The 21203-nt window shown below is 40.1% G+C and overlaps 1 protein-coding gene across 2 annotated transcripts in view; it reads right to left on the reverse strand.

Moving 5' to 3' along the window:
- Positions 1–20645, reverse strand: part of AGPAT3 (1-acylglycerol-3-phosphate O-acyltransferase 3) — a 163590-nt gene extending 142945 nt beyond the window's left edge. For both annotated transcript variants that reach the window (XM_027843615.1, XM_027843613.1), the window contains exon 1: positions 20581–20645. The gene's annotated coding sequence lies outside the window, so the exon portion shown is untranslated. The remainder of the gene's footprint in view (positions 1–20580) is intronic.
- Positions 20646–21203: the final 558 nt, after the last annotated feature.

Below are 21203 nucleotides of genomic sequence, written 5' to 3' on the forward strand. Positions count from 1 at the left end.
ATTGAAATGTGTGGATTTTTTTGCTTGACTATACCTGTTTGTAACAGATTTTGTTTTTTTTCTGCTTTCTTATTGGGGGTGAAGGAGTGGAAGGGAAAGATGGCGGATCTTTGAAAAAAATAATGAATTTTTTTAAAGACTCATGTCACCTTTGTTTCCTAGCTTATTGAATTGTGCTGTCTTTTAAGGCTTTTTTTTGTTTTTATACACCACAGTTATTTCCTAGTACTCTTCTCCCAACAGACACCATAGCCATTGAAACCTCCTTAAAATTGTTACCTCCTTACAATTGTTACCTCCTTCAAACAGTGTTAAAGGAACTGAATACTATCAAGGGAAATAAAATTGCTCTTTAAAATGCCTCAAATTATTTCCTTCAATATGAAGAACAGAATTCAAATTCTCCACATTCTCTGGAAATTAGTTCATCTTTTCCAAAATAAATTCTATAATTTCTACTGGGCATAAAAATGCTTCAAAAGATGTCCTCAAAGACAGACCTATAGAATTGCCCTTCTGGCTGTTTGCCTGGTTTTAATGGAGAGTAATAAAACCCAAATACTCTTCTCTACTCTTTCCTGCTCACCTGGAAGACTCAAGTATCAAATAGCTACCCATCTCCCTACACCAGCCACCAAGTGACCAGTGATCTAGCTTTGAAAAATTCATCTAGCCAACAAGGACTCTCTGGCAAAACGAACTTCCATGCCTGAAGTACATCTGGTTCTGATCACCTCGTCTCCTCCTCTTCAACTCTCTCAACTCAAAACTACTTCATATTTCAAGATTTTTCCCTCCCAGTATACAAAATCTTAATAAACAACTAACATAGTTTTTACTATGAGAGAGTGCTTTATAAGAGGGACAGGTTGGAAATGACAGAACTGCTAAAAAAAAAAAATAGAATCAAAATTGAGTAAGAGGCCTAACATAATAACATATTAAGCCCTACCCAATATAAATGGAATGAAAACTTTCAAATACAACAGACATGATCAAAAAGTTGCAAAATGTTGGGAATTATCATTAAACGTAGTCTTAAGCCACAAAAGTATTATTAGTAACCATCAGATATATCATTCTCACAATTCCTCTCCTTAACTTTCAACTTCCATCACCACATCCATCACAGATTGGCAAAGCCACACTTCAGTCTTTAACAAGGCAAGACTCACTTTAATCGTCTCACCTGGACAGGCCATCTGGTTCAACTCATATTTAACAGAGAACTCTCTCTACAACTCTCCTGAAAAATGATCATCCTCATTTTCCATGAAGACTTCAAATGACAGTCCATTTCACTTTTGAGTATCAATACTGGTTTTTTAAAAAGCTTTTCCCTAAACTGTGCCTAAATCTGCCTCTACACCCAGTTTTCCTATTTCTGCCCTCCAGATCAGACTTAGTCTAATCCTTCCAGAAGACAGCTATCATGTCCCCTGCTCAATTTTCTCTTCTCCAGGCTAAATATCCCCAGCTCCTTCAATTAAGCCCAGGATAGCAAAATCTCAAGACCCTTCACCATTCTGGCTGCCCTACTCTGGATGTCATTCCTTAAATATTACTTACAGAATTGAACACATTTCAGATAACCAGGGTGGGGAACACTTGGCACTGTTACTCTTTCTGGACACTCTGCCTCTTACTGCTGCCAAATATTCAGTTGTTATTGTGGATAACAGTTTGTTCAATTATTCCTTCAAAGTAGTAGAAGAAAAGGTAGGCATTTGAATTTGCTGAGTTTTATCAATCAATGGGAAATAATATAACCCCAATATTTTATTATGTCTTTGAAAGTTAAATAGCAGTATATCTGATACCACTTCCCTGCTCCCACTTACAAAAATGTTACATGTAAGATACTGACAGATTCTGCCCTACTTCAATTCTTATTATCAAAATATGAATCATATGAAAAATGCTATCCACCTCCAGAGAAAGAACTGATAAATTGAGCACAGACCGAAGCACTTTTTTTTTCTTTATGTTTCTTATTCTTAATTGGAGTTGGGGTTTTTTGCAACACAGCTAATATAGAATTATGGTTTGCATGACTTCACATGCATAACTGACATGTTGCTTGCCTTCTCAATGTGAGGGAGACAATTTGGAACTCAATTTTTAAATGAATGTTAAAAATAGATAATTCCATACACACACACACACACACACAAAATATGTACATATACATATGAAAATCATGGCAAGTAGTATACAACCAGAATACATGATTAAGATAATATATGTGTACCACACTAGGGTCCCTGAGTAGTTTATCAGAATGGCACTATTCTCTAGGGAAAGAATACTCAATTTAGGATCAGAAGTCTGTCTCAAATCCACACTTATTAGCTGTATGACCCTGGGCAAGTCTAAATCTCATTTTTCTTCACAGCTAAGTTCAATGAATCTACAAAGTGATGTGGCAGCCAAAAAAGCAAGTAAGATTTGGAAGGTAGGGTGACTAGTATATTTCATTGATAAAGGACTCTCCCAGTGAGGAAAATCCCTGTACCAATTCACATCTGCTCTGTAATTATAGCGTCAGAGTTGGCTGGAGAACTGAGAGATTATGCAAATAATCTCTGTGACTAAGTTCACACAGAGAGGATGAGTGAGAGGCAGGACTTGAACTCAGGTCTCCCTAACTCTGAGGCTACCTGGCTAAATAAAAGTGCAATATCCAAAGCTAATGAATGAATGAAGCATTTACTAATTACTATGTGCTAAGCCTAGAACACACACAGAAAAGCCAGATCGTCCATGTTCTGAAGGAGCGCCCATCCTAATAGGATGACAACATACATGTAAAATTTCACGGTCATTAGGATGCAGCAACAAAGCAGGGAATAATGCTTCTTATTTAATGTTATTTCCACTGATAAAATTATATCAATTTCTGGCATTGAATTATTTGACAGTGCCAAATGTGTCCTTAGTGAGAGTGTCACCAGCGTCACCAGTGTCTTTGGTGGCAAGACCTTTCCCTTCTGGGTCTACAGTAGCTGTCACTGAAGCACCGCATCTCCACAGGAGAATGTCTGAAGGCAGTAGGCTGGAAACAATCAGGGTCCTGGGCTATCTCCATCAGAGTCTGAGGGGAAATGATGGTTAAGATAGAAGTGTGACTTGCCTGGCGCATGCTGCCTCCTATATCTCCTTTCAGGGTCCCTGGTGCTTCAGCTACGCTGACTACCTTCTGACAGTTGGTCAACAGTTGATGAACATGGCCGGCTCCTCCATGGGTGTTGCCTCCCTGTATAACGGCTGTGAGGGCTGAGCTCAAAAACCAGAACTGGTGGCAGAGGGGGTGCTGCCACTCCCAGGGCTCCTGTACCCCTCTGCCTGTTCGTGGCAGCTGGTCAGCAGCTGTTGCTGGTAGTAATAAGGAATGAGGGAGCAATAATCCCAGCCTACCTCATCCGAGTCAGACTACATCTAAACTGCTGTGTTCAGTTCTGGGTCACATTTTAAGAAGGACATCATTAACAAGCTGGAGTATTTTCAGAGGAGGGTAATAAGGGTAGGGAGGGGACCAGCAACAAAGATTATTTGGATCAACTGTGAATGTTTACTCTGGTAAGGAGAATATTTAGAGGGAACATGGCAGCTATGTTCAATTCTGTGAAAGGCTGTCACATGAAAGAGATCAGAATTATTCGCTTGGCCCAAGAGGACAAAACTAGAACCAATAGGCAGAAGTTACAGAAAGACAGATGTTTATTTAAATTAAGGAAAAACTTCCTAACAATCTGAGGTGTCAACCAATGAAGAGTTGATTCAATATGCAGTGACTTCCCTATCGGTGTATCTGGATTGTAGGATCCAGAGCTAGGAAGAACTCCCTGAAGGTCATCTAATCCAACCACCTAATTTTACAGTTGAGGAAACTGCAGCCCAGAGAAGTTAAGTCACACATGTTCTAAGTGCCAAAGTATTTGAAGCCAGCCCCTCCAACGTAAGTTCAACTAATCATTATTAAGCACCTACTATGTTCAAGGCACTGTGCTAGGTGCTGAGGATACAATGACCAAAAAAAAAAGTCCCTGCCCTCAAGTTTACATTCTATCAGGGGAAACAACTTGTATACATCTTCATAGATACAAAATACATACAAAGTAAATAAAAGGCAATTGGGGAGGGACGGGCACTTATAGCTGGTCGGGGGAAAGGATCTGGAAAAGCCTCATAGAAGTGTTTTGAAGAAAGCGGAGATTCTATAAGGCAGAAGTGAAGAGGGAATACCTTTCAGTCATGGAAGATAGCCTTTTGCTATGGAGATAGAAGATGAAATGTTTTATCTACAGGAAAGCCAGTAAGTCAGTTTAGATGAGTGTGTGTGAAGAGGAATAATGTTTCATAAATTTGGAAAGAAAGGCAGCCAGATTCTGAAGGACTTTAACTGAAAAAGAGAGGAGCTTTGATTTGAACCTAAAAGCAACAGAGAACCACTGGGGCTTCTTGAGCACAAAAATGACATGCTTAAACTTCTACTTTAGGAATAGTGGAGTTTTAATTGGAAAGGTGAGAACCTAGAGGTGGAGAGACCAATTAGGAGGACCACCCAAGTAAGAAGTAATGAGAGTCTGAACTAAAGAGATACCCACCTGAGAGGAGAGAAAATGATGGATATAAGAGATGTTGAGGAAATTGAATCAATAGGGCATAGGAATATATTGGACATGTGTGAGGGAAAGTAAAGAGACAAGGATAATTCCAAGATTACCAACCTGAGTAACAGTGAGTAGAAAAATGGTGGCACCCTTAAAATGTTCTGAAGTGGGTTTGGAGGGAAAAATAATGAATTCTATTTTGGAGATGTTGAGCTTTGGATGCCTATGCAACATCTACTTCAAAATATACAATAGGCAGCTGGTGATATAGGACTAGAGAGAAGAAGAGAGACTAAGGCTAATTATGAGAGTGTACAGAGTATAGCTCTGTAGAGGTAATTTAAGCCATGGTGGGCCTGACGCAGGCAAGCCAGCACCTGGATAGTCCATGTTGAATGTTGGAACTAAGTAAGAGGAACTCATAGACCATTCAACAGTTAACAAATGGAAGTTTACGTAACCACCTCATGGAAAGGATATTCAACAAAGATACAAAACTGTATTGATGTCCACTCTTCCACATCCCCACATGAAAACACAATGGGTCAGCAGGGCAGGGTGTGATGACTTAAACAGTTTGGAGATATCCCCAATTCTAAAGGACCCTGACTCCACACTGGTGGACCATTTTATACCCTTAAGTGACCAAAAAGCCTTTTCTTTTTCTTTTTCTTTTTTTCACTTTTTGGTGAGGCAGTTGGGCTTAAGTGACTTGCCCAGGGTCACACAGCTAGTAAGTATCATGTGTCTGAGGCCGCATTTGAATTCAAGTCCTCCTGACTCCAAGACTGGAGCTCTATCCACTGCGCCATCTAGCTGCTCCCCAAAAAGCCGTTTCAATGTAGTCAGATACTACCAGGAAGCTGCCTCTAGGGAAGGGCAGCTTGACCTTTGACCCCTGGACCAATTAAGTCTTTGGTAACAGATTGGCCACTAAAACTAACCCAAGCCATGTTTCTAAGGAAGGGTGAAACCCTGATAATTGTGCTATCACACACAGGAACTGATAAGGTCAAGAGAGAAGAGGATCGTCAGGTACACCCATACTTGGGGAGAATGATATTGATAAAGATCCATCAAAAGAGCAGCCAGACAGGCAAGAAGAAAACCAAGGGTCATGAGAACCCAGAGGAGGGAACTATCAAGAAAACAGATGGCTCAAGAATGTTAAATGCTGGGGTAGCTAAGTGGCACAGTGGATAGTGCTCTGGCCTTGGAGTCAGGAGGACCTGAGTTCAAATCCGACCTCAGACACATAACACTTACTAGCTGTGTGACCCTGGGCAAATCACTTAACCCTAATGCCTCACCCCCCCCCCAAAAAAAAAAAACCAAAACACAAAATAAGTATGCATTGAACTCTTTTTCCTTCTATATGTTTTCACAGAACCACAAAATATTAGACTTAGAAGTGATCTGAAATGCCCAATACAAGCCTTGAGGTCTCCTGCAACTCAGATTCTTTTATAAGTATACAGATAAGCAAAACACAAGGTAGAGTATAACGAAGACAAAGCAGTTCAGACAAAGTAATCTAGAAAAATCTGAGAACCAAAAAGAACACTTTCAAATAAGATGTTCAAGAAAGGCTTCATGAAAAAACTGAGGCAAGACTTGAAGAACAAGAAGGATTCCGTGAAACCCAGAAATAAGGACAGTATGCATTACAGGTTCAGGTTGAGACAACAGCCCACTTGGGTACATGGAAATGGAAAATGACATGTCAGGTTCATAGAGGAGGCGACAGACTAGTTAAGCTGGAAATGGGGGTAATATGAAATCAGGCTAGAAAAGCAAGTTAGAATTGGTTTTAAAGGGCCATCGATGCCAGTATTCTTTTTTAACACCCAGATATTGGTGGTGTTATGTAGCTACAAAATATGGAATACATTTTCTTTTCTTTTTTTTAAACACTCTCAGTTTTATTGATTGTTTTGTTTTTACATTAAATATACTTACGGATTACTCCCACTTCATGAGAGTAGCATGTAGCTTGTAGCAAAGTACACCAAATACATAAAATTAATAGTACTGCATATTCATCTGAAAGTGTATGAAGCATTTAACATCTGTAGTACATACATACACACACACACACGTTTTTATTGTTTTAAATTAACAGAAATCTATTTTCTCTCCTGCCTATATCCCATCCCACTTGGGGGGAAAAAGAAAAGAAAAAAATTTCTTTTAACAAGTTCATAGACAAGCAAAAACAAATTCTCCCAATGGCTATATACAAAAATACATATCTTATTCTGCACCTTAAAGCCATCACTTCTCTGTAACAGATAGTATACTTCATCATTGGTCCTCTGAAATCATGGTCACTGAATTTATCATAATCCATACAGCTTTCAAAGTTGTTTTTATAGTGTGATTATTAAACAAATTGTTCTCTCAGTTCTGCTCATTTCATTATTTATCAGTTTGTAAAAGCATTCAAAATTGTTCACTTTTATAACATTGATGGTATAGTATAAATTGTTTTGGTCCTGCTTACTTCACTTTGCATCAGTACACATAAGTCTTTCATTGTCTTTTTGAAATAATCTATTTCCTCATTTCTTGTAGCACAATAGTACTTAAACACATTCATATACCACAATTTCTTCATATATTTTTTAATTGTTGGAGATCTTCCTAGTTTCCAGTTTTGTTTTGGTTCAGTTTTTTGACGCTACAAAAAGAGCTACTATAAATATTTTTGTACATAAAGGATCTTTTCATCTTTCTTTTATCTCTTTGGGGTATAGGACTAGCAATGATATATCTGGATGAAAGGGCAACTTTATTTAGCAACTTTTTGTACAATTCAAAATTGTTCTCCAAAATAATTGTACTTCTTTATAGGTCCAGTAACAGTGTATCAACATACCTGTTTTCCCACAGCTCCTACAACACATATCATTTTCCATTTTGTTATCTTTGCCACTCTGAAGGGTGTGAAATGGAATCTTAGAATTGTTTTAATTTGTATTTCCCTAATTATTTGTGATTTGGAGCATTTTTCTAGATGGCAATAGGTAGCCTGGGTTTCTTCTCCTGAGAACTTTTTATCCATATGCTTAAAACCATTTATCAAAGGAGGAATCTCTTTTTCTTATAAAGTTGAATCAGTTCCTTATGTATCTTAGAATTAAGAACTTTATCAGAGAAATTTGCTGCAAAGATTTTTGAATTTCTTTCCTCCATATGAAGCTTGTTATTTTTTCTAGTTCTATGAAATACTTTGGTATTTTGGTATGATATTTAATGAGCAAATTAATTTAGGAAGTATTGTCAATTTTATTATACTGGCTTGTCCTACAAATGAATAATTAATATTTTTCCAATTATTTAGGTCTGCCTATTTCTGTAAACAGTTGTTTGCAGTTGTATTTATATAATACTTGTATGTATTTAGGAAGGCAGACTCAAGTATTCTATACATTTTGTAGTAATTTTAAGTGGAATTTGTCTATCTCTTCTTGCAAGATTTTAAGGGTATTATACAGAAATGTTGATGATTTTTGTGGATCTACCCAAGCAAATGAAAATGAGTATAACACAGAGGGCAACAGAATGGTGCATGGTAGGAGTAATTAGGCTATGACATGTAACAAATAAAAAACTTCAAAGAATAAAAGAATTAAAGGATATCATCAGGGATATGAATACTCAAAAAAGAAGATGATCCATACACACGACAAGGGCAAGGAATAACAGGTGAATAGTCTAAGTACTCTTTCTCCCAATGTCAGAAGAAAAAGAAAAATGAAATCCTCCAACCAGCATCAGGTTGACCTCCTGTGGGGAACTTATGGGATGGACATGAACAGGATAGACTGCAATCTGCATCATTAGTGGGAATATCCAAATTTATGAGATCACATAGATTAATTTAATTACCTGAATAAATACCAGGAAAAGATGTGTGGGGTTTTTTTGGTTTTTTTTTTAGTGAGGCAATTGGGGTTAAGTGACTTGCCCAGAGTCACACAGCTAGTAAGTGTTATATGTCTGAAGCCGGATTTGAACTCAGGTACTCCTGACTTCAGGGCCGGTGCTCTATCCACTGCACACCTAGCTGCCCTAGTATTTTTGTTTTAAGCTATAAGCAGTATGAAGCCCCTGGATGTTTTTGAATAGGGGAGCAACATGATCAGACTTGTGCACTAAGAGTATATTGGTATCTATGTAAAGGATTCGTTATAGAAGAGAGAGAGAGGTGGCAGGAAGACCAGTCAGAATGTTAATTACAAAGTACTAGGTCATGTAATGAAGACTTACAGTGAAATGGTAGAAGGATAGCAAGTAGCATTACAGCTAAGCCTTAAAGGAAACCAAGAATTCTAAGACTGAGAGAGAAGAAAGGGATAAATGCAAGAAATATTGTGGAAGCAGAACTGTAAAGCAGAATTGATAGAATTTAGCAACTAAATATGGTGGCTAGGGGAGATGAAAAAGTCAAAGATGACTCCAAGATGTCAAGCCTGGGTGATCAAAAGGATGGTATTGCCATCAATAGAAACAGAGAAGATAGGAGAAAGAACAAGTTTAGGAAGAAAGATCAGTTCCATTTTGAACATACTACATATTCAAACAAAAATATCGCAAGAGGTGGTTGAAGCAGTAGAACTTGAGTTCTGAGAAAAGATTAGAGATGGGAGTAATAGATTTGAAAATCATCTACATAGAGGTAATAATCAAACCCATGAAAGCTGATTAAATTGGTAACTGAGAAAATATAGGAAGAGAAAAGGACTGTTACCTATTCTTTGTCCCATCTAATTAGTTGTCAAATTGCCCAGATCATTTTGGTGAAAAACACGCCAACTAAAGGCTTCTTTCAGCGTTCAATGTAAATGACTCAAGTGTCTTTGTCTGGCAAGTTATATACCACAGCTTCACTTTTAACTAAACATAGCTTGGACCCTAGCTGCACCAAAATATTTACAGCTACACTTTTTGTGATGACAAGGAATTGGAAATAAAGTAGATCCCCATCAATCAAAGAATGGTCAAACAAATTGTGGTACACGGATATAATTGAATATTACTGTGCTGTAAGAAATGATATGTAATGAATACATAAAAGCATGGAAAGATCTGTATGAACCAATACAGAGTGAAATAAGCAGAGCCAAGAAAATAATACTCATGGTAACTGCAACAATGTAAATGGAAAGAACAACTACACACCAAAAAATCAAAAGTAAATGTAGGGGGCAGCTAGGTTGCACAGTGGATAGAGCACCAGCCCTGAAGTCAGGAGGATCTGAGTTCAATTGCGGCCTCAGACCAAACACTTGACACTTACTAGGTGTGTGACCCTGGGCAAGTCACTTAACCCCCATTGCCTTAAAAAAAAAAGGTAAATGTAACAAAATTATAAAAATCAAGCAGACTGGAATGAAAAGATATGAGAAGATACCACCAACCCACTCCTTTGAGGAGGTACGTGGTGCATGGGGGTTACACATTGCACAAGTTCTCATTTTTCAATATATCAATATCAATGGATGGTGCTGGGTTTGTTTGTTTTTTCCTCTTTTAAAAAATGCTATTTCAAATTAGAAGAGCATGGAATTTTTTGTTGTTGTTCAGGAGTTTCAGTCACATCCAAGTCTTTGTGACCCCCTTTGGGGGATTTTTTTTTTTTTGGTACAGACACTGGAGTGGTTTGCCATTTCCTTCTCTAGCTCATTTTACAGATGAGGAAACTGAGACAAGGTTAAGTGACTTGCCCAGGGTCACACTATTAGTAAGTGTCTCAGGCCAGATTTAAACTCAGGTCTTCCTAACTCCAGATCCAGCATTCTATCCACTGTACCACCTAGATGTCCCATATGGAATAATTTACCTGTCAGCTTTATAGATAAGGGAATAATTTATAAACAAACAAGAGATAGAATGTACTTCAGGATATAAAATGGATACTTTTGATTATATCAAATTTAAAAGATTTTGCACAAACAAAACCAACACAGCCAAGATCAGAAGGAAAACGGGAAACTAGGATACAATTTTTATAGCAAGTTTCTCTGATAAAGGCCTCATTTCTCAAATGAGGGAACTGAGTCGAATTTGTAAGAATACAAGTCATTCTACAATTGATAAATGGCCAAAGGATATGAACAGGCAGTTTTCAGAAGAAATCTAAGCTACCTATAGTGCATGAAAAACTACTCTAAGTCATTGTTGATTAGAGAAATGCAAATTAAAACAACTCTGTGGTACCACCTCATACTTATCAAATTGGCTAATATAACAGTAAAGGAAAATGACAAATGCTCAAAGGGATGTGGAAAAACAGGGCCACTAATGCACTGCTGATGGAGTTGTGAACTGATCTAACCATTCTGGAGAGCTATTTGGAACTACGCCCAAAGGGTTACAAAACCGTGCATACCCTTTGACCACTGGGTCTGTACCAAATACCAAATACCACCACTGGGTCTGTACCAAAGATCGAAGAAAAAGGAAAAAGACCTATGTGTACAAAAATATGTACGGCAGCTCTTTTCTGGGGGATAAAGAATTGGAAATTGACAGGATGCCCACCAATTGGGGAATGGCCGACAAGTTGTGGCATATGATTATGATGAAATACTATTGTGCTATGAGAAATGAAGAGCAGGATGGTTTCAGAAAAACCTGGGAAGACTTACATGAACTGATGCAAAGTGAAATGAGCAGAATCAAGAAAACATTATACACAGTAACAGCAACATTGTACAATGATCAACTGTGAATGACAGCTATTTTCAGTAATACAAAGATCCAAGATAATTCCAAAGGACTTATGGTGAAAACGCTATCCACCTCCAAAGAAAGAACTAATGGAATCTGAATGCAGATTGAAGTTTGTTTTTTTTTTTATTTTATTTTTCTTTTTTGGGGGGGGGGCAGGAGAGGGTCTGTGTTTTGCAATATGGATAATATGGCTAATAATAATTATACGTAACTGCACATATATAATCTATATCAAATTGTTTGCCTTTTTAAGGAGGGGGGAGAGAAGGAAGAAAGGAGAGAATATGAACTCAAAATTTTTAAAAATAAATGTTAAAAATTTTTGTTTACATGTAATTGAGAAAAATGAAATAAAAATTAAATGTAAAAAAGTAAAAAAAAATCATTTTTTATTTGTGATGGCTCTCTGAGAGAGAGAAAGGAATACTTGGAATAATTATGATGATATAAGAAACAAGACATTAATAAAAATTCATTTAAAAAAAGCATAGCTTAGGACCATGTGTGATTTAAATCAGCAAGGCAAAGTACAAAGGGCCCCTAAAGATGTGTTTAATGATTAAGGTGTTGTGATAATATACTTTACTTACATAAAACCAAATTGTAAACTATTACATCTTGGGTTTTTTTATTCTTCACTTATTTCTATTAATATTTTGTTTGGTTTTTTAATGATCAATTCAGACTTAGTTTTAATAAAAACGTTTTACCAAAAAAAAAAATTATAATGGGTCCAAGCTTGAAAGAAACCAAGCTATAACAGGGTAACATTTTAGATAAAAAATGAAAATATAACTCTCAGCATTGGTACTACATAGATATTCCTTGTTATAGGAAAATTCAACATAAGGAATTTACCTAATAGTGATCCTCTTTACCCAAGAGATATGTTTCTGAAAAGTTGAACGTAAATTAAAGTTCTATAAACTGAATTTTATTTTATGACTGACATATTATAGATGCTTAATAATAATTGCTAACATTAAATAGCACTTTAAAGATCTGCAAAGTACTTAACATCTCATTAGAGTTTCACAACTTTGCACAATAGGTATATTTATATTTATTTCTGATTGATCTTCAATTAGGAACTTGCAGCAAGATGCTTGATACCTGGGGCTTAGGTTGTAATACTTTTAACAACTTCAGCATGAAGTCCCTCTATTTTAATTATAAAAGAATAATTTATAAATTTTAAACATTTTAATGGATTAAAAGGGTTGCTAAGTGAAGCCATTTGTATAACAACAACAAAATCAATGCATCTATTTAATGGAATTTGTCCCTTTGCCAGCCCAGGAATGCCCAGCCATTAGGAGATTGGTTTAGAGCCCACATTACCTGGGAAATACTGCCCTGGGAACTACTGCCATAGATGGAGGCTGCTTATTTTCTGCCCTGTGCCACCAAAACCCACAGCATTCTATCCCCTAAGAGGATAGATACCAAGGGAACTGTCCCAGCATGCTCCCCTCACCTATCCATTTACTGGAATAGGAGAATAAAGTTCTTGCTCTATGCCCTTCTCAAGAAGTAGATTTAAGGGTCTCCTCACCCAGAAACCTACTGCCATGTGAACCTGCACTTCCCTACTTCTCCAAACATGTACAACAAGCAACAACATATCAGCACTCTGAAACTATTAAGCATAAAGTCTCTAGGTTTTGTTTTACCACAACCTAAGACCCAGGTATCAAGCATCTTGCTGCAAGTTCCTTTCTCAGGATTAAAACTAATCCAAGGAGCCAAGATACACATGCATTTTTTAGGTGTGCATCAATCCCCAAAATTTGCAAAATGAAGCAAAGAAACCAGCCCCTAGTGTAAGTTTAGTAAGGCCCCAAGGCATTTGCTTTCAGAAACACTAGAACCTTTGCGGTTTCAAGCCCTTCTTTCCTAGTGTGTGAGAGAATGCAGTCTGTCACCAGAGGACCCTGGAGAATGGGAACCCCAGTTAATTGGTACTTAGCCAAACTAGGAAATTTCCACCAACTCCTCCCTTAATCCCAATGATTCAGAGTTGCTATCTGCTGAGAAGAAAACCTCTTTTCCCTACTAACACTCCTTCATCTCATCCTCATAACCTCCTCTGTTCTCCCCCTCACTGTGTCCTTCGCTACAACCTACTCTATCATTATCAAACTTCTCTTTATCCTTGACTTCTTCTCACACTCTTACTCTTCTTACACTCACAAGAACCAGGATTCCTCTAGAAGACAATGCATTCCTGGCCACCCTTTGCAGCCATGACTGCTACCTTTTCTCATGCCCTGAGAATAGACATACTCTTTGCTACCACTTCAGACCATCCCTTTGCTTCTATTACAATGTAACCTCTCCTTTGAAGTTCAATTTATTCATCTATATTACCCCCATGTAGAACCTTGCTACAATAACCTACTGGCCTGTATATCTCCAGCCTGAATCTCTCTTCTCAACTCTAATTCTAAATCACCAACTGCCTGTTGAACAGTTCTAACTAGATTTTCCATTAGAATCTCAAACAGAATTTTATTATGTTCTCCCCTAAATCTACTCCTTCCCTTTTTCTGTTGAAAGTGCTACACCCCATCCCATCCCATCTCATCACATAGGTCTGGAACCATGGAGTCTTTTTTGTGTCTTCCCTTTCCTTTTCATTCTACCTCCACAACATTTCTCAAATCTATACTGTTCTCTCTACTCACACATCCACTCTTCTCATTCAGGCCCTAAATCACCTCTATCCCTAGCTTTTTTCAATTTCCTCCTAATTAGTCTGTCCCCCTACAATCCATCATCCACACCGCCACCAAATTCATATTCCTAAAATACAAGTCTCTGACCATGTCACTCCCTTGCTCAAAAATCTTCTATGGCTCCTCAGTCTAACATTTAAAATCCTTCACACATCCTGGTTCCTACCTACCTTTCCAAACTTATTTCATATTAATCTTCTTCATAAATTCTAGGTTCTAGCCAAACTACCTACTATCTGTTTTCTGAATTCTACATTCCATTTCCTGACTAGAATTCCATTCCTTCCACACCTCTACCTCTTAAAATCCCTGGTTTCCTTTTCCTCTTCACAGTCTTCCTGATTGTTGGTGTTCTCTCACCCTCCTCAATTTACCTTTTATTATATTTATTTATGTATAAGATGTATCCCCACCCAATTTTTGTCTTTGTATCCTCAACCTAATCCAGCATCTTGCAGACAATAAGCATTTTATAAATACTTAATTGAATTTGTTGTTGTTGTTTAGTCATTTTCAGTCACGTCCAACTCTCCATGACCTCTTTTTGGGGGGGTTTTCTTGGCAAAGATACTGGAGTGGTTTGCCATGTCCTTCTACAACTCATTTTATAGATAAGGAAACTGAGGCAAATGGGGTTAAGTGACTTGCCCTGCTGGTAAATGTCTCAGGCCACATTTGAACTCTGGTCTTCCTGACTCCAGGCCCACCACCAGCTGTCTTATTTAATTGAACTGGATATTTGTATTTTCATATTTGGTTTTCTGAAAGTAGGGCATACCCACAAATTACAAGTATAATGTAAATAAAGACTGGCAGCAGGTACAAAGAGCTCTAGAGGCTTGAAGTCAAAAGGCTGAGGCTTTGAGTTCTAGCTCCTCTTACTAGCTATGTGATCATGGGTAAATCACAAACTCTCCGGGCCTAAATTTCAATCAATCAACGAGTATTTATTAGGTACTTCCCATGCGCCAAGTATTGTACTAGGTATTGGGTAGCTCATCTTTAAAATAGGGACATAAGCACCATTTATGTTACAAGGCTGTTGTAAATTAATACAATGAAAAGTGCTATATAGTTTTTGAGCTACTATTGTTCATTACCTAACAATTTATTATGAATTATGAATTTTCCAGATCCACTTAGTCTCTCCACAAGAGCAGTCTAAGGGGGTGGGAGGAGAGGAAACCTGCAGCCAGGAGGCCACACGCGGCCCTGTAGGTCCTTTGGTGCGACTTTTTGACTGAGTCCAAATTTTACAGAACAAATCTTTTTCTTAAGGGGATTTGCTCTGTGAAGTTTGGATTCAAAAGGCCACACTCGAAGACCTAGAGGGCCACATGTGGCCTTGAGACTACAAGTCCCCACCCCTGGTCTAAAGCATGAATGAACTAACAGGACTATCACAGAATAATTTTTTTTTCCTTAACCAGTTAGGGAAAGAGAGAAAGAAGATAGCAGTACTCATTTCAAGATCCCCTTGCATACTACAGCAATTTATTATCATCATCATTATTAAGTGAAACAAAATAATGCTATCAAGACAGAAAAGTCTTTCTCCATCTTAAACCCGGGCTTCTCCAATAATCATTACTATAGTAAAAAAAAACAACCCTAAAGTAACATTGCAACTAATAGCATACATCCTGTTTCCACTGCACTCACCAGGAGAGATCAACTGTTTTTGTCTTTGGTCTTATAAAATATCCTTAACTATAAAATTTTGAATTTTACATATTATGAAGAAAAGCAAGCTATGCATAAAAGAGTCACGTAAAAGAGAAAATCCTCTTTTTTTGTTCTGCATATACAGACGTGTTCATTTTAATTAGGCTTTAAGTTCAATTTTAAAACAAATTTTTTATATTACTGTAAATAGGATTAAATGGACAGAGAGAGCTGATATTTCATGTACTGAAGGATACTTGTATTTATTAAGGTTCAGCAAAGATAACACAGCTTGGCCAATAAAACACTATCTGGGTCATAAGTTTAATTTTAATTCAGTTGATACGCGAACTACCGTTGACAATTCTTCAGCATGGACCCAAACAAGTTGCCAGGGTCAAACTGGTTTCCTCTTGTTCTCAAGACCCAAAACAAAATTACATTTCAAAGATCAGTTACTCAGGATCTATGTCACTTTCAGTTTAAAGCTAATAAAGTGGAAAAGATTCCATCATTAAATGAAAGATGACACAGAATTTAAATATGAAATAACTTTATTTAGAATGGACCTAATTGCCTAAAATTCAGCATGAGATGATAAATTTAGAATGCCAAAAGTGAAATGCTAAATTTAGTCTGAAGAAAAAGTTCAGGAAAAAGACTTATCATATTATGAAAGAAATTACAGTCAACCAAATTAATTCAGTTAGCCAACCATAAAATTTCATGAAACTTCTATGAGATCATTTGAAAAAAGTTCAATCTAGACTTATGGTAAAGGTTACTTCTCATATGAGATGACTGAACAATTAAAGAGGCCATATTATAGATATCTCTTTTCTTTTTTCCAAAAGAATAGTAAATGTAACCAGTATTATTCAACTCTGCTCCACAAACATGTGTTCAACAGCAGCAACCTGTAACAATAAAATATTAGTGTTTCTACTGTGGCCAGAGAGGAAATGAAGGCAAAACCATTAAGCCAAAACCAACTTATAATTGAGTTATAGAGCAAATTGACTCACTTTCAAAGTAGAAATGAGGGAATATGACACATTTTAAATCTGGCAGCATCTCATTCCTTCTATTCAAAAGAATGAGGCCAAGGAAAAACACTAATCTTTAAGGGATGAAAGAAGTGATAAATAGACTAGACAGTTATGACTCCAGCACTGGCCCTATTCATTCAGATTGTGTCCACTCAATGTCTGTTACTCATTTTCCCTACGTGTAAAATGGGGCTGATACTGTTTGCCTCGGTTCACTTGGAATTAGGTCTTTAGGCTTCTTGTAGAAAAAGTTATATATGTCATCTATTAACTAACATAGTTCTTCTAGTAAACATAAAATGGTGCAAAACAGATGTCACTCCATTTTTTAATGGACTTTTGTTTTGTTTTAGTGCAGCACAAGAGGTCGTGATACCCAGTTTTTTTGGTGGTAAGGTTGGGTTTTTGTTTGTTAATAACATGTTAATTAATCAGAAAGTTCTACATTGTTTTCTGACCAACACCTTTAAGTTTTCTCCTTTTACTTGTCATAGTCTTTTAATAGAACCGCAATGGAAGACTAAGCACAGCATTGAAAGCCCCAACAACTGGCCCTAGCAAATTGATCCCAGTAACTCCTGGAATTGTTGACTGTCTCCATAGTTCAGTTTTCCATTTTGTAAAAAGAAAGCAATAAAGTGGTTCCAAATCAGGAAAACTTGGGCTCAAGTGCTCCTCTTTGCCATATTTTAGGCAATTCCCTAAAACTACCTTGGTAGTTTCCTTACAGGTCTGGACACACACACACGCACGCGCACACACACACACACACACGCGCGCTCACACACACACACACACACACACGGAGAAAAGATTTTACTGCCTCTCAGAAACTTATAAACCTCCTTCTCCTGCAAACATCCTTAGAACATTAATCAATGAGATGAAAGTGTTCTTTACCACAGGCATTATTTCCTCAGATATGGTTGATAAATGAGTAAGAGGCAGTGTTGCAGAATGGGAGATTCAGCCTTGAAGCCAAAACAACCTGATTTCAGGTCCCACCTCTGACATATACTGGCTGTATAAGCACAGGCAAATCACTTAATCTCTCAATACCATAGGGCAAAAGTGCCCAACACTTCTCAGTTGGCAATAAATCAGATTGAAATGCAATTGGGAAATCAATAAAATAAAAATACAATGGAACATAGAGGATGTTAATTTGTAGCTTTTTAAGTCACACACAAGGATCCTCATGTGTGGTTTAGTACCCTCTCTTTCCATATGCGTTTGACACCCCTGCTCTAACACTTTTCTAAGACTATACACTTCAGAAACGGTGCCAACCAGCATTAGTAGAAAGGGTTTCCTCATGGGCATTTCCTTGCAACCAATGAAATCACAGGCCCAATCTATGAATGAATGATAAATATCAGGTTCTAAAAACCCTTTATTTGCAATGTAGATCAACGTATATGTAAAAAGGGTCTGTACTTTCACATATGCACCCCAAGGTTCATAGTGCAGCAAGGAGCCTTATCAGTACCTAACATGCATAAAGCATTTACTAACTGAGACACAGAAATACAAATGTACTCACAGGTGAGTTGTGGCAGAGGCTGACCTTTGGATTTCTCACTAGTGGAAGAACATTTTTTTAAATTATCAAAGAAAACTTTAGACTCCACTCTTTTACAGAGGGAGGGTAATAGAAAGGAAAAGAATGATTTTTTTTCTTTATCCTAATGGTCAACTCTTTTCAAAGAACCCATGTTTAAATTAGGTAGAAAGTCTTTAAAGTACTCCTAAACCAGTATGTTTAGCTCTCATATGAAACAAATAAGGAAGACAAAAGAGATTTAGCTGAAATACAACTGGACTATAATGTTATTTCCCACAATTTTCCATCTCCTTAACCAGGTCCAACATTTCGATATTCCATTTGAAATTTATTCCACTTTTATACCTATGTAACTACTGAAGTTATTCTCCCATAGTCTATACATTTTTTTCTTTTATAAATTATCATACACTTATTTCCCAATAAGGAGAAGCAAACTCTTCAAACAATGCTATATACAAAGTTTTTCAGGTTATGCAGAAAAATAACACCATGAGAAGCCATTTACAAAAATCATTTTTTCCATAGTCATTACTCTTCTCCACTGGTATCTACCCATGCATTGTCAGAAGATGAAAGCCTCCAACATGTGTTTTACAGGAGGTTATAGACAGGAGAAACAAAGAAGGAGAGGACATTTTTGGAGGAAGCATATCCCTACCCTCACCAAAGATGAAAAAGGAAATTTCCATACTTTTCCAATATGGTTACAAACAGCCAAAATAAACTCTTTTTTAAGCACTTTGGGAACAACTATCCTAATGATATTCTAAGTTGTTTTTAAAATATTTTCCTCAAAATAGCAATTAGAAAATTCATTTTGATTATCTTTTGTTTTTACATCACCTTCATTTTCCGAAGGTATCCCTCCCTCCTTCCCTACCTAGCCCGCCATTTCTGGTAACAAAGACGAAAAAAATATCAGTTAGGCAAAACTAGCAACATCAGCCCAGTCTGACAGCATAACCAATGTTCAACATCCATAGTCCCCCACCTCTTTAAAGAAAGACCGCCTCTCTTTTTTGGAGGCCCAGAAGTAGCAATATTATTCGTGAAGTAACTTGGGAGTTGACAATCTTACTGAAATTCACCTTTAATCTTTGGACATGGTAATGAACCTTAAGGCAACATCTTCCAACCTCCTCCCCTAAACACAGCACCTCTGGCCCAAGCCTATCAAACACACACCAACACAGGATTCTCCTGTCAAGGAATTTACATCAACAGTCTGCGCTTTCAGCAGATGGACGGACGACAGCATCAGTCAAGCTCTGGGTCTAACACTAAGGGGCCCGAGCTGCACAGCACTGAGTGACCAGTCCGGGGCATCCAGGGTCACAGAGGCAAACGGGCTGAAAGCGAGGATGACGCAACCCCCTCTGCCTGGAGGCAGCCCCAGTCACCACCCCGGTTCCCCTTCCAGCACCCTCCAGCCCCCTCCAGCCCCCCCAGCCCCCCCAGCTCCCTCCACCCCGGGCTCCTCGCGCAGAAAGGCCGCGCGGGCTCCCATTGGTGAGCGCCGCGCCACCTCCCGGGCCCCGGCCCTCCGCCATTGGACAGCGTGGGGCTCATTTAGAAGGTGCCCCGGGCCCCGCACCGGGAGCCTGGCAAGCCGGCCGGCGACCCTGCGGAGCGGCTGGGGGAGCGCGGGAGCGCGGGCCACGGCGGCTCGGGGAGGAGGAGGGACGGGACTGGACGGCTTCCCAGGGCCCGGGGTCAGCATCCGTCCACCCACCCCGGGCGGCCTCGGCCACCGGCGGCGACGCGGCCCGACAGAGCGAGGCCGACACCCCGCGCCTCCGCCGCCCCCCCCCCCCCCCGCACACGCACACACACGCACTCACACACACCCGCGCGCGCCTCCCCTACACGGGTGGACGGGGGATGCTGTACAGTCCATCACACCAGGAGAGGGAGGAGGCGAGCGCCCCGGGTGCACACACATACACACACACGCACACGCACACGCGCGTACGCACATGCAACGCCTCGGAACAGGGTGTGTGGTAGGGGTGAGATGGATGACACCGGCAATCCGAGTGCGAGGGGGGAGGAGCGCCGGGGGAGATTCGGGGTGCCGATGCCGGGGACGAGGACGAGGCAGGCAGCGGCGACCGGACCGACCCCGGGTGGCGGGGGCAGCTCGCCCCCGGGAGGCCCCCCAGCCCCGCTTCCTTCCCGCAGCCCCGGCGCCGGCACCCCCGGCAACCCACCTGCCGCGGCCGCCGACGATCCGCACCGGGCGTCTGGTCCCGCGCCTCGGCTCCTCCTCCGCGACGCGTCAGCTACAGCTCCCGGGCAGCCGCTCAGGCGGCGGCAGCGGCGACTGCCCGGCTTCCCCCAGCGACAGGGGGAGGGGGCGCGGGAGGCTGAGGTGGCTGAGGCTGCTGCGGCCGCTGCGATCGGGGCCGAGGCGGCGGCGGCGGCTCCCGCGGGGCTCGGGCCGCGCGTCCCGGGGTGGCCTCGGCCCCGCGGCTCCCAGCCCTTTATACGGAGCGGCACCTCCAGCCGCGGCTCCCCCCCCGGCCCCCCTCCCCCCACCCTCCCCCTCCCCTGCTGCCCTCCTCCTCCTCCTCCTCCTCCTCTTCCTCCTCGGGGGCTCCTCCGGAGCGGCGGCCGTTTCCTGGGTGCCGCGGCCCTACACTTCCTCCCGGGCCGCTGGGGGCAGGAGAGCTCGGTGGGAGGAGCAGAGGGGGGGTCTCGCGCTGGAGCCGCGCCGGGCTGGGGCCAGGGCCGGGGGCCGGGGCTGGGGCTGGGCCGGCTGCGGCTCCGCAGGCTGAGGGCGAGCTGGGCGGGCGGCCTCCGATGTCAAGGGGAGGAGCCTGCTTGTCGTGCC

This window comes from Vombatus ursinus, unplaced genomic scaffold (assembly GCF_900497805.2).
Source record: "Vombatus ursinus unplaced genomic scaffold, bare-nosed wombat genome assembly UNPS02014924.1, whole genome shotgun sequence".
Taxonomy (NCBI): Eukaryota; Metazoa; Chordata; class Mammalia; order Diprotodontia; family Vombatidae; genus Vombatus; species Vombatus ursinus.